Source organism: Microtus ochrogaster, chromosome 22 (assembly GCF_000317375.1).
Source record: "Microtus ochrogaster isolate Prairie Vole_2 chromosome 22, MicOch1.0, whole genome shotgun sequence".
Taxonomy (NCBI): Eukaryota; Metazoa; Chordata; class Mammalia; order Rodentia; family Cricetidae; genus Microtus; species Microtus ochrogaster.
The window spans coordinates 23,396,138-23,410,322 of NC_022023.1; the positions used below are offsets into that span (position 1 = coordinate 23,396,138).

The 14,185-nt window shown below is 39.9% G+C and overlaps 1 pseudogene; it reads left to right on the forward strand.

Moving 5' to 3' along the window:
• Positions 1 to 5,504: 5,504 nt before the first annotated feature.
• LOC102000534 lies at positions 5,505 to 12,979 on the forward strand (annotated as a pseudogene).
• Positions 12,980 to 14,185: the final 1,206 nt, after the last annotated feature.

Genomic DNA, 14,185 nt, shown 5'->3' on the forward strand with positions numbered 1-14,185 from the left:
CAGGGAGACATAGCAAAGCATTGCTAGTACATGTAAGTTCATAGCAGTGGGGCTTTTGCTCTCTGTAGGTGTTTGTGCATCTTGTTTGGGAATGAGTAATGGTGTTCCTATTGCCCTGGCTTTGCTCAGTTCAGTTTCCTTTTATTTCAGTGTGGGGAACAGAAAAGACCTTGAGTGAAAGTGTGTGTGTGTGTGTGTGTGTGTGTGTGTGTGTGTGTGTGTGGTGACAAGGACCAATGTCTCAGATTAATGGGAATGGATAAGGCCTTCTACTAGGAGGTGTGGTTCAGAGGCATGGCAAATCCTCTGGTCCAAGTAGGCCTATTTATGAATAACTGAGCAATGTGTCCTATAACCAGCAACTCCAGCTTCCTCCTGGATGGCTGCTCCCTCTCAGAGATCTCTGCCTGAGACGACCTAGCTCTTCCTCCATTTGCTGAACCAAATAACTGTGCTGAGAGCCCAGGTTTCTTGAGTGCTTCTCCATATGAGTGAGGAAGACACGCTTGATTTCACTTGGTTTTGTATGTCTGGGTTTCGTTTCTGCATTTGCTCATCACCTCAGGCTTCCGAGGTCCAGTTGTGTAGGGAATGGCATTGCGGCTTACCTGCAGATAGATGTCTTCTTATCTTCCCATGCGATACAATTCCATGCTACACACAGAGAAGCCAAGGTGCCGCTTAAGACAGCCAAGCTTCTTAGGGAAAACCTAATCTTATTTCTGCCACGAGTTATTTTAGTCACCTAAGAGTTTCTGGCAGCATATACAGAAAGCTATTTATAAATTTTATTGTTTATGTTTAAGGTATATCACAGGATGTTTTTATATATGTATAGATAATTAGATATGTCAAGCAGATTAGCAAACCCACCACATCACCCTTTAAATACCTTGTCTCCAAAAGTCTTATAATATGTAATCTTTTATTATTGGATGGCTATATAGAAATGACTTTTCCACACTGAAAATTCCTTAATTTCTGAGTCTCCCCTATTGATGCCCCTACTTGTAAATCTGTTCCTTCTAATATCTTGGCAATTACAATTGCCTTCTAACACTAACTTATAAGATGTGTCTGTCTCTTCATTTCTTCCTCAAAAGCTGCAAGTTCCTCTGGCAAACAGCCTACATTCCCAAAGCTCACTGGCCTATCTGGCATTTGGTTGCTGCCCAATATGGAAATTCATTTCCCTTCAACGTCCTCATTAACTCCACTGTCCAGCAGCTGATTTGATGTCTCCATCTTTAGTATTCGTCAGGTCAGGCTAGATTGCCCATGGTGACCATTTCAGGGTTTTAGGGAGAGCTTAATTCTCCTGTGCTCAGGCGAGTCTCTTAGATAGACTGATTGAATCTGGGCTATCCTGGCCCTGGTAACGGTTCTCACAGGTGAATATTAGCACGAATTAAACTCCTGGGGAAACCAAACTTCAGAGGCATTACAAGGATTTCCCTAGGATTTCAACAAGTAACCAAAGCTCCTGCCCCAGCCTACATCAGTCTGATAGTCTACTGTATGACATACTTCTCTAGTGTAATTGGTTCATCATTTTGGGTGTTTCGATATTAGATCAGCATCCCAGGAAAGTTGCTTAAAGAGGTAAACATTAAATCCAATTAAATACTTTTGTATGTCTATAGAGAAACATACATATACACATGATTGGCAAATACACACATACGGGGAGATAATCTCCTAGAACACACACTTTGTGACTAATGAGGAGCAACACGAGTCTATGAAACACGCCCATTTTTCTCCTACCTTTTTGCTGGATTGCTCAGAACTTTTCACCAATGGGTTAACTCACTCCACACTGTAATGTGGGTGTAACGGATGTGATCACATGGCAGAGGGTAGTGGTATGTGGGTTAGAGGTAGCAACAGAAGTATTTATGAAGCAATACTTGACTGGTGAGAAAACATGGAGGGAACGAGCAGAGAATCACTAGACATGACATCAGACAGAACAGGGAAGGCTACTAGGCAGAATAATGCCTGGAAGGATAAAGGGACTAGTTGCTCTTAAAGTGCCAGAACCAAAGATGTGTGGTTGGGCCCAAAATATAAAGAGGAATGAAACGGAGAGAAACTAATTGCTGTAGCTTTTTTACATAACCTTGCCTGTGTGCTCTTGGCTCCATGTGTGTGTGTGTGTTCGAAATGTGTGTGTGTTTGTGTGTAACTGTGTGTGGGCACACTTGTGTGTGTTTGTGTGTTTATGCTAAAGAGCAGAGAAGATAATGGGTGCTGCCTGAATATATCACCTCTAAAAATTGTACCGAGTTTAGATCAAAAGGATAGGAAAGCATTGGGTGTATTCTATCTATCTATCTATCTATCTATCTATCTATCTATCTATCTATCTATCTATCTATCATCTATCTATCTATCTATCTACTATCTATTTTTGAGGCAAGGATCTCACTATGTAGCTTGGACTATCATAGAACTCACTGTGCAAACCAGAGTGGCCGCGAACTCAGAGAGAACCACCTGTTTCTGCCTCCCAAGTCTGGGATTAACGACATGTGCCACTATGCCTAGTTGCATTGGGTATATATTACCAGAAATTAAGGCCTACAAATAATCCTATACCCCCAGAGCAAAAGGGCATAAAGCAAAAAATTCCCAACAAGTTTTTTCTTATTTTTGTCTTTTTGAAAAAAGTTCACTGTTTTTTTTTTAAAGTACCTCAAGGTCACACAAAGACTTTAAATCACATTTAAAAATATAAAAATATTACTCATTTATCAATTTCCATAATTATACTCATTGACCATCATTTCAGAGTTATATGTTGATAATTAGATATAATAATATATAATTTCATTAAAACGACTCCACACTACATATGCAGCATTATAATAAAGGTAATTGGACTCAGTTTTTCTTGAGTCTATCAGAATGAAAAGTAACTAAAGAAATTGCCAGGCTCATGCATATCCTTCATGTGTCCTAAGTTTGTTCCAAGTTTTGACTACATCTGCTCAGAAAAGAACCCTGTACACATCCCTTTTAAGTTCTCCACCCTCCAGACTCATTGCTGTTAAGGTTAGACTGATTCTATGATAGGACAAACAGCAGTCTATCCTATAGCGATCACTCATAGTTCTTTAACATAATTCCATATAAATATGCAAATGGGTTTAAGACTCACTTTCTGCCGTAGACTAATCAATTTTATCATTAAATGGCTGCCACTACCGAGCTCCTGTAAGGGCTGCCAAAGAACTTGCACAAAACTGCAAAGATGCCTACATTTGTGAAGTAACCTGACTGCATATATTTTCCCAGGGCAATTTCCCTCCAGTGGAGTCTGGGCATCTGTCTTCCATCCTTGGAACAGCATGCCTCATTTGATTGCAAAGTCTAGAGCTTCATGACATGGCTTTTGGTATTTTGTACTGATACTTTGAAGAATTAATGGAGTTATATTTCCACTTCCCCTATAATTCATATATGCATGAATGGTATGTATACACCCCCCCACACCTATGCATATGTGTTTATCCAATGCATGGGGTAATTCTGGTTTATTTTATCCTTCCACAAGTAATTTCTATTGAATAGTTCCTTTGTCTTTCAGGTGTAATGTTTATAATTTTGTTTGGGGAGCTAAGGTACCATCAAAATAGACAATTTCTCCTTAGTTTAAAGGAAATTGTATGCCAGAAGCCTTAGCCTTCAAGGATTCTGGAGTGAATAGCAGGGATACCGAATGTGGACTGGTAGACTCTAAGGGAATGATGAAGCACAGGGTAAATTGTTCAGGAACACAAGACTTTTTAAAAAGAAGCTGGCAAAATGACTCAGTAGTAATGGGTTTGCTGCCAAGGCCAACAAAATGTTTTTGAGGACCTAGGACCCACAGGGTGGAAGGAGAGAGTCAACTCCTGGAAGTTGTCCTTTGAATACATTCATGCCATGACACCTCCCATCCCTAATCTATAAACAAATGTAACTGAAATATTTACATGAAATGCATAGGCCAGGATTCTTCCCAGTTGGGTTTCCTTGTCTTATACCTTTGTTCAATATTTAGGTAAGCACTTTCCCAGTGTTTCTAAGATGGATGGACTCATCTTAGAAAAAAAAAAGTTACCTTCTGATTGTCAAATTATTTGTATCTTTGTTTCCTCAAACTGTAGGACAATCTTCTGTGTGTATTCTCTTAATTACTCAAACTGTTAAAATGTGTCTTAGGAAACGACGTTGTTTTAGCCCATAGTTACTGTTTCTCAGCTGTAAATACCATCTTTCACACACCTGGGATCTAAGGAATTAGTGTTGGTTTCCTGATGCATTAGGCAGTTTTTCCGGCACTGGTGACTCTTGTTCTCATCTTTTCTGTAGTCTGCATGCTACACTTTTCATTCTCCCTTTATTTCATAGACCGCCAGAATGTGTGCCTTGACCTGTCTTTATCATGTGATATCTCTCATCACGTGGTAAAGTGTAAGGATTCCTCCTTCCTCTGATACAGCGTGGGCAAACTTCCCTGGCTCACATCTACTCTCTTCTGAGGCATGTTCAGTATCATGGAGGAGCAGCCACACTCCTCACCTCAATAACTTGATAACTTATGTCCAATCCTGGCTCTCCCTTCTTCATTGAGCTCAGCAGCCTCTGCTCAGTGCTCTTGAATCTGAACCTGGGTCGTTGCTGCTGTACTGAGGCTAGCTGTGGTCTGGATTCTGAGCGCATGTTCAGACACTGGGGAGTGCAAAACTTGTGGATTTATGGAGACTTTATCTTATTTTTATTTTTCTGTTTCAAAACACCATACTTGAAGATCTCATCAACTTTTATAATGGTTAGTATAATCTCAAAAAAAAAACCACCATCAAAAGCTATTGATGGTATTTTCAAGTACATTGTTCTGTTTCGATTTTATATATTTTATTCTAGTTATACAGATAAATACTCCCATCAATTAAAAAGAAAAGAAACAGGACAGGAAACCCTGAAACACAAATGTTCCAAGTTGTTCAACATCCTCTAAAACAGCTTCTACGGGTGATGGGGGAGGTAACAAAAATAAGATTTAAAGAGAAAGACCCAGCTAGGAGGAAGAAGGGCAGATAGGGGGACAGTGCTGCTAAGCTGGGAGACAAAGAACTACACTCTAAAGATACAGAACCCCAGGCTGAATTGACAAAAGGCCTTGTAAGATAAACTCTTTCTGTTCCAGTTCCCCAGATTTCTTATACTTGACTGCAAAGTGAATAAAATTAATCTGGAACCTTATGGAAAGAGGTAAGACATAAATAACATGAGTGTTAACACATTCAAATGTCCTAATTGCTGTTTTAAAAATGAAGTCCTCTAACTAGTTGATGGCAACACACTTCGTGTTATCTCAAAGAGGCAGACTCACCAACTCTGCTCCCAATGGCTGCTCATTCTTAGGACTCATCAACATCCTTGCCTTGTTTACTTCTGGAGGCCTTTTATAAACAGTGAAATGTGGAGTCCACTTGTACAAACTTGGTGCCGAAATGTCATTTAGTCTTAGTAGTGGGACAGTGAGACAAACATTCCCAGGTATGTAAAATCAGCTTCATTTTGGTACATTTGGTTTTACTGACAGTGTTAATTAAGGCTGGACTAAAACAATGGACCCTAATTGCTTGTGCTAGAACAAGGGAGTTGAATTTCAAGGTGAAGTTTGGGAAATTTTAGACTAATTTTAAGCAATTTTAAATTTTACAAATGGTTCTATGCAAACCAATGAAATCTCATGATGAAAAAGTCATGTATAGTGTGTCTCCAGAAAGAGGCTTTCAAGTGTTATATCTAACCTGGACTTCAGTTTCCAGTTCATGCTTAGAAAAATGTTCTCATTTTTAAAAGAAACCCTGTCTCAAAAAAACAAAAAATAAATAAATAAATAAATAAATAAATAAATAAAAGTTATTTGAGATGTTTATTATAGACAAAAGTAGTTTATTAGTTTGATGTTTACCAATAATATATTCCTGAAATATAGGAATGACAAGAAATCAAAATACAGTTGACTTAGAATATTTTAAGGCAGTTTGACTTTGAACTTCATTTTTTAACATTTTCTTTTTTTTTCATGTGGGCTAGTTTGTGTGCTTGTATGTTTATATGTGTAATGTGTATTCTTTTATGTGGTATGTATGTGTATATGTGGTTGTGTGTGTGTTTGTGTATATGCATGGATATGTAACTTTAGGTGTGCTTGTATGTGTATGCATGTAGTAGTGTATATGTGTGTGCATGTGTGTATTATGTGTATGTGTGTGTGAGAGTGTATGTATGGTGTGTGTGATGTGTGTATATATGTGTGAGCATGTATATGCTGTGTGTGTATGCCACAGCACACAAAGGAATTAGAAGAGAACTTTGAGGAGTTGGTTGTCTCTGACTTCTACCATACATGTCAGAGACAACCAACTCCTCAAGTGTGTCCTGGGGATGGAACTCAGGTCATCAGCCTTAGCACTGAACACTTTTATCTACTGAGCTATCTCACTTTCCCTCCCATTGTGTTTTGTAATTGTATTTCTAATCAAAATCCTATCCCAGTGCATTTTGGTCATCTGAAGACTGAAAAGCCTTTTCTTAATAAATATAGTAAGATAAAACAAAAACTAACATCGTAATTGGACAAAACTAATAAACAGAAGAAAAAGAGCCCAAGAGAAAGCACAAAAATCAGATTCATTCATTCATTCATAGACTCAGGAATCCCATGAAAACACTAAACTGGAAGCCAAAATAAAAGCGGAAGGCCTGGGGCAGACCCAGGCAGGCCCTGCACTTGCTGCTTCCGTCTCTGTGAGTTTTGATCCTGTTGATTTAGAGGGTCTTGATTTCTTGGTGTCCTCCATCCCCTCTGGCCCTTATACTATCTCTGCCTTCTCTTCCACAGGGTGCCCTGAGCCCTGAGGCAAGGGATTTGATGGAGACATCCCAGATAGGACTGAGTGTTGCAAGTCTCACATGCCCTGTGTAACCCACAGCTCCGGGTCTCTGTATTTGATTCCCTTCAAAGCAGGAGGAAGCTTGTGTGATGATGCCTGAGCCAGGAACGCTGATGTATGAGCACAGCAAAATGTCATTAGAAGTAATTTAATTGTTAGTTGATTTTTGTTTGTTTTACCCTAGTAAACCATCTAGTCTCAGGCTTTGTTAGGTCTTGGTTCCCACCTCATGGAGTGGGTCCTAAGGCAGATATTGGTTAGTCAATCCCATACACTTTGAGCCATCGTTGCTCTAGCATGGCCTGCAGGCAGGATACCTTCGTAGATCAAAAGTCTTGCGGCTGGCTTGGTGTTTACACTGTGCTCTGTACTTTTCTGTCCCAAACACAGGGGTAAAGGCTCAACGTTGGCACCAGCTCAACTTCTCCGTGTTCAATGTGTTGTATAGGTATCGTCTTCAGTGATGGGATCCTGCCATACAAGAGAATAGTCTGCATTGCTTGGGGATTCCCATGGCCAATACTTCAATTAGATGTAACCCAAACCTAGTACTAGAGCATTTGTTGACAAGTTGGGGAGCTGTCTTTCCCATTATTTGAAATTTTACTCACGTGCCCTTCATATATGTAGATATTTTAGAAACTTCTACTGTGTTAGGTTTCCATACTAAACTTAAATTGCCCTTAATTTTAGCCATTTCTCCCCTCTCTATATGATACTCCTGTTCTAGGTGCCACGCCTGGTCCATCCACCTATAACTGTCTTTTCTGCTTCCCTTTCCTAATATGATCTGTTTTCATGGTTCCTATACCTACCCTCTGTCACTATACAGATCATAGTAGCTTGGTTATCATTGACTTAACAGCTAACTAACATCCACATATAAGTGAACCCATTCCACATTTCTCTTCTGAGTCTGGGTTGCCTCACTCAGGATGAGCTTTTTCTAATTCCACCCATTTACCTGTGAATTAATTGATTTCCTTTTTTCTTGTTTTCTCTTTTCTTTTTTTTTTTTTTCTGTTTTTCAAGAAAGGGTTTCTCTGTGTAGCCTTGCAGCCTGCCCTGGAACTCACTCTATAGACCAGGCTGGCCTTGATCTTCCAGAGATCCATCTGCTTCTGTCTCCTGAGTTAAATGCTAGCATTAAAGGCATTCACCACCACGGCCTGGCCAATGGTTTCACTCTTTAAAGGCGTGAGTAATAATATTCCATTATGTAAATGGACTACCTTACCTTTATTCATTCTTCTGCTAAGAGACATCTAGGTTGGTTCCAATCTCTAGCTATTATAGACAGAGCAATGGTGAGTATGGGTGAGTCAGTGTCTCTATGATAAGATGAAGCATCCTTTGGTATATGCCCCCCAAATTGATTCTTATCCAACTGTTCTATTGCTTTTAATTAAAAGGCGGAGAAACCAGGGCAACCCTTACAAGAGAAAACATTTAGCTGTAACTGGGACTTGTTTACAGTTTCAGAGGTTTCACTAGGAAGCTTGGTGACATGCAAGCAAGCATGATGGTGGAGAACTAGCTGGGAGCGACATTCTCATCTGCTGGCTGATAGAGAGACTCTGAGCTGCCATGGACTTCTGAAACCCAAAAGCCTACCTGGAGTCACAGACTTCCTCTAATAAGCCAAAATGTCCTAATCCTCTCAAAAGGTGTCATTCCCTGGTGACTATGAATTTAAATCTATGAGCCTATGGGGGCCATTCTTATTCAAACTACCACAAATGGTATAGAGAGGTTTTAAGGTCGACCCATCCCTCTCTTTCTGAGGAATTGCCACACTGATTTCCATAGTGGCTGTTTTCATTACCGCCAGCAATGGATGAGTGTTCTCCCTATATCCTTAACAGCACGAACTGTCACTTGTGTTTTATTCATCTTAGCCGTTCTGATGGGAGTAATATCAAATCTCAAAGTAGTTTGGATTTGCATTTCCCTGATGACTAAGGATGTTGGACATTTCTTTAGTGTTTGTTAGCTATTTGACATTCTTCTTTTGATAATTCTCTGTTTAGACCTGAACATTGTTTTTAATTGGTCTATTAGCTTTCTTGATATCTAGTTTTTGAGTTCGTTATATATTTTGCACATTAGCCCTTTATCAGATGTGCAGTTGGGAAAAGTCTTTTCCCATTCAATAGGCTGAAGCTTTGTCTGAATGACAGTGTCCTTTAACTGTGCCGTGCAGAGAAGTTTCTCAGTTTCACGAGGTCACATTTACTATGTGTTGGTTTTAGCCTGTGCTAATAGTGTTCTGTTCAGACAGTCTTTTTGGGAGCCTAGTAGTTAAAAAATAATCTCTGCTTTCTATTCTATCAAGTTGGATGCTTCCTGTTGAGTTTTGTGTAGGGTGATAAGTATGGATCTCTTGGATTCTTCTTCTTACAGCTAACCCAGTTTGACCAGTACCATTTGTTGAAGATGCTCTCTGTATTCCAATGTGCATTTTTAGATTGTTTATAAAAAACCAGGTGTTGATATGTGTGTGGCTTTATTTTTATTATTATTCTACGATATTTTGCCTGCGTGGCTATTTGTGGAGCATGGGCAGTATTAAATTTCTGGGTGGAAATCTCTGTGAATTCTTCAAGTTTATAATATCCTCGGGACTTTTACTCCATGCTCCCAACAGGATATTTATCACACAGGAAAATGTGCCAGTATCAGAGGCATTAAAGTACAAGGAGAATGATACTGAGTATGTCACGTTTAAAATTTAGCTTGCTCATAAATAGCAGATTAGTCATATAGAGTAGCCTCTGCAAGATGAAGTGTTTTGTCTTTGATCATTCTCTGGCTTGAACATTTGCTACTTTGGTCGAGAAGTGGGTGAAGGACAGATCAAGAGTTGGAACAGTTGAATTAGCTACATATCTTAACCAGTGTGGATACTTCAGACCACACTGAACATGCTCGCACCTATCTTTTCTGGTCCTTGATGCATTATAAATAGAGGCCGAGGTTGCCTTATTCCTATGAGTGCATGGGTAATATCTGATAAGTGTCTTCTCGCACCCCCCCCCAAGGACTTTTATGGGCAATTTGCACATCAGACTGAAAGAGATCAGCTGGAGAGGGTTTGTTGTTTTGTGTAATAGAGGATTGTGAACAAATCCTGGTTCTGCAGATGGCTCTTCGCGTTAGCCTTGAACATACACAGGTGCATGGATTGTTTTTAACTAACAGTCCTTCAAACAGCTATTGTAGAGGTGATGTCACAGTTTGGTTGGACGGCAAGCATCAGCTGAATCTCTGAGTTAGGATAAAGCACCTGCCTGAGTTGGTGGATGTAAAGTGACTTTACCATACTGACAAGGACATTTCCTTTTGTTTCTGTCTCATGGTCAAGCAGTAGGTTGCCCGTCTATAATGCGTTTGGTTTGATTATTAAATAACTCAGCAAAAGCAAGTCCCAAACTCTAGAGGCAGCGCTTCTGGGCCTTAACCTTTCATTTATGTGCCAGAGAAGAATATGTGGATGGAGATGGGAAAGTTGCAGGAATACAATTAAAGCCACTGAAAAGATTTACTTAGGAGTAAACCACTTATATATAAATGCGAGAGCACTTGTGAACAAATAGTTTCAGGAGACTTCAGGGGTCTCAAAACTCATACACTCCTTGGGAGTCAATGCCATTTAATCTGCAAATTGTATATCGCTTTTTAAATATGACAAGAGATTAGTGATGAATGAATCCTCTTGATTAGTGAATAGAAATGTTGTTGAACTTGAATGAGTATACGTTCACAGAAAACTCAAGGCAGTTTTCAACTTCTGTTCTCCAGGTTCCCTCTAGTCTTAGATGTTATAGGGAATCCCATAGAATTGTTTTTTAATGATGTATTTGTTATCATAGAAATTAAAGCAATAGCTTAAAGTGCTGAAGGAATTTAAACAGAATCTTGCTACATGTTAACAAGCATGGTTTCAATTAAATAAAACAACAGAATGACATTGATATATTCTGAAAATTTTCTTGTTTTTTAATTCAAAAGTTTTTTTTTTCATTTTACACATCAAACACAATTCCCCTTCCCCCTATCCCCCCCACTTTTTCCCCATCCAACTCCCAATCAGCTCCTCAGAAAGGGTAAGGGAAGTCAACAAAGTCTGACATATCAAGTTGAGGCAGGACCAAGGCCCTCCCCCAGTATCAAGGCTGAGCAAGACATTCCACCACAGGGAATATTCTCCACAAAGCCAGTTCATGTACTAGGGATAAATCCTAGTTCCACTGCCAGTGGCCCCATAGACTGTCCAAGCCACAGAACTGTCACCCACATTCAGAGGGACTAGTTCGGTCCTATACAGGTTCCCCAGCTGTCAGTCCAGAGTCTGTGAGTTCTCACTAGCTCGGGTCAGATGTCTCTGTGGGGTTTTCCACCATGAACATGATCACTTTGCTCATATAACCCCCTCCTCCCTCTCTTCCAATGAACTCCAGGAGCTCAGCCCAGAACTTAGCTGTGAATCTCTGCATCTGGTGCCATCATTTATTGGGTGAAGGTTGTATGATGACAATTATGAATATTCAACAAATGGTGTGGGTATCACTAAAGGTTGACATGTAGAAAAAGACAAATAGATCTGTATCTATTGCCATGCACAAAACTGGTGGCTGTTTGTCTCAGCACAGTCTGAAGTTCTCAACAGAATAATGTGTAACATAAATATAAGCTTGGAAACAAAAACTCATTTAAAATAGTAAAAGGATGGTAATTGTAGTTGCCCTGCATAAACATAATATACATACAAAATTGCATGCGCAAGTGTGCACACACACACACACACCAATCAAAACCAAACAAAAGCAACCTTCCAGGCTTCTTTGTCCTCCAACTCTGAGTGATCACATTTCATGCACACTTTTCGCAGACAACACTGAAATTTTAAGGGTGATATTTCTTGACCTGGTTGCTGGGGATTCAAACCAGTGATTCCCAAACTGTGGATCATAATCCCTTTGGGGGGGGTCACATATCAGATATCCCACATATCAGATATTTACTTTAAGACTCATAACTATGGAAAAATTATGAGGTAACAATAAAATAGTTTTATGGTTGGGGGTCATTACAACATGAGTTTTATTAAAGGGTCAAAACATTCGGAAAGTGGAAAACCACTGCTTTCAAATTAACATTTACTATTGGACTTGGAATTATAATATTTATCAGAGAATTTCTTGATTTCAGGCTAACATTCTGATTCCCCCCCGACTTGTGTTGTGAAAACCCAATTTCTTCTTGACAATTAGATAAATCATCTCATCCCTTACTATAGCCCCATTTAATTTGTGGATTCACTGGCATGAGAAACCCAAATCGGCCAGGTGGGCATCTAGAAATCCAACTTCACAAAACCCACAATCCTTTTGGGAGCAAATAACTCCCAGGCCAGCCAAGTTCAGATGAAATCAAAGTGTCTATGGGAGTCCCTTCTCAGTAATGAGCAAATAGACACTATTTCTGCAGTGTGGTTTTTGTCACTAATGCACTAAACTTTGTCATTGTGGAAGGACTCCATGCCATCACTGTCACCTGGAAGACTGTGGATGGTTCTTCTGGGAAACTTAGACATCATCCCTGCATCCACTGGTGCTGCCAAGGCTGTGAGCAAGGCCATCCCAGAGCTGAACAGGAAGCTCACAGGCATAGCCTCCCATGTTCTCACCCTCTATGTGTCCGTTGTAGATCTGACATGCCACCTGGAGAAACCTGCCAAGTATGAAGACATCAAGGTAATGGTAAAGCAGGCATCTGAGGGCCCACTAAAGGGCACCCTGGGCTCTACTGAGGACCAGGTTGTCTCCTGTGACTTTAACAGTGACTACCACTTTTGATGCTGGGGCTGGCTTTGCTCTCAATGACAGCTTTGTAAAGAACATTCCTAATATGACAATGAATATGACTACAGCAACAGATGGTGGACCTCATGGCCTACATGGCCTCCAAGGAGTAAGAAGCCCGCCCTGGACCACCCATCCCAGCAAGGACATGGCAAGAGAGAGGCAGTCCCTGTCCTAACTCAACCTCTGACACTGAGCATCTCCCTCACCGTGTCTATCCCAGCATCCCCAAAATAACAAGGTTTAGGGAGCCCTACTCTCTTGAGTCCCATTAATAAAGTTCACTGCACCACTCCCCCAAAAAAGGTGTGTGCCTCCACTGTCTTGCCTTGTTGGTTCATCCTGTATAGGTGCTTACCACCGGCCTGACGACCGAGGTTCAATTTCTGGAGCTCAGATGGTAGAAGGAGAGGACTGAGTCCTGCGACTGCCCTTTGTCCTTCACTCGTTTGCACACAGAATATTAACATTTGGCTTCACACAGTGTTTGGTTTTACTTTTAGCTTAACTTTTTTTAAGGTGTCCACTCTCTTGTGATAAGAAATTTTGGCAACAAGAAACTGTTTGCTTATCTAATACCAAGTGGTCAGCAGTAAAACCCTCAAAATAAGTAACATTAAATGGACTCAGAGGGATGTTTTCATATGTATAAATATATTAGTTGCTTTGATATTGCCCCGACAAAATACTATAACCAAACACGATGATCAAAACAATGTACAAAAGAAATTTTTAATTTGGTGCACATGGTGGCAGAAGGTTCGGGTCCATGACCAAAATGGAGGTGAGAATGCCAGCTGGTAGGTAGTCATGGTAACTGGAGCAGTAGCTGGGAGCTTGCATCATGATCTACAAGCACAAGGCAGAGAGAGTAAACTAGGTATGGTTTGAGCTTTTGAAACCTGAAAGTCTATCCCCAGTGACATGCCTCCTCCAACAAGGCCACACCCCCTAATCCTCCCAAACAGTTTCACCAATGAAACCAAATATTCACATATATGAGCCTAGGAGGGCCATTATCATCAAAACTATATATATATATATATATATATATATATATATATATATATATATCCCCCTATACAGGATATGTAGGCCATACATATGCACACATATACATAGTTATAGAAAATGATTAAAGAACAATAGATAATGAATTTGAGAGGAAGTGGGAGGAGCACAGGAGGAGTTGGAGGAAGAAGAGATAAATAATGTAAATAGTACTCATATATGGAATTCTTAAAAACAACAATGGATAAAGAAAGTTTGTGCCTTTACAAAATGGACTATTACTCAGCTATTAAAGTGAAATGAAATTCACAGGAAAATAACTGGATCTAGAAAAAAATCCATTGTGAGTTAGGT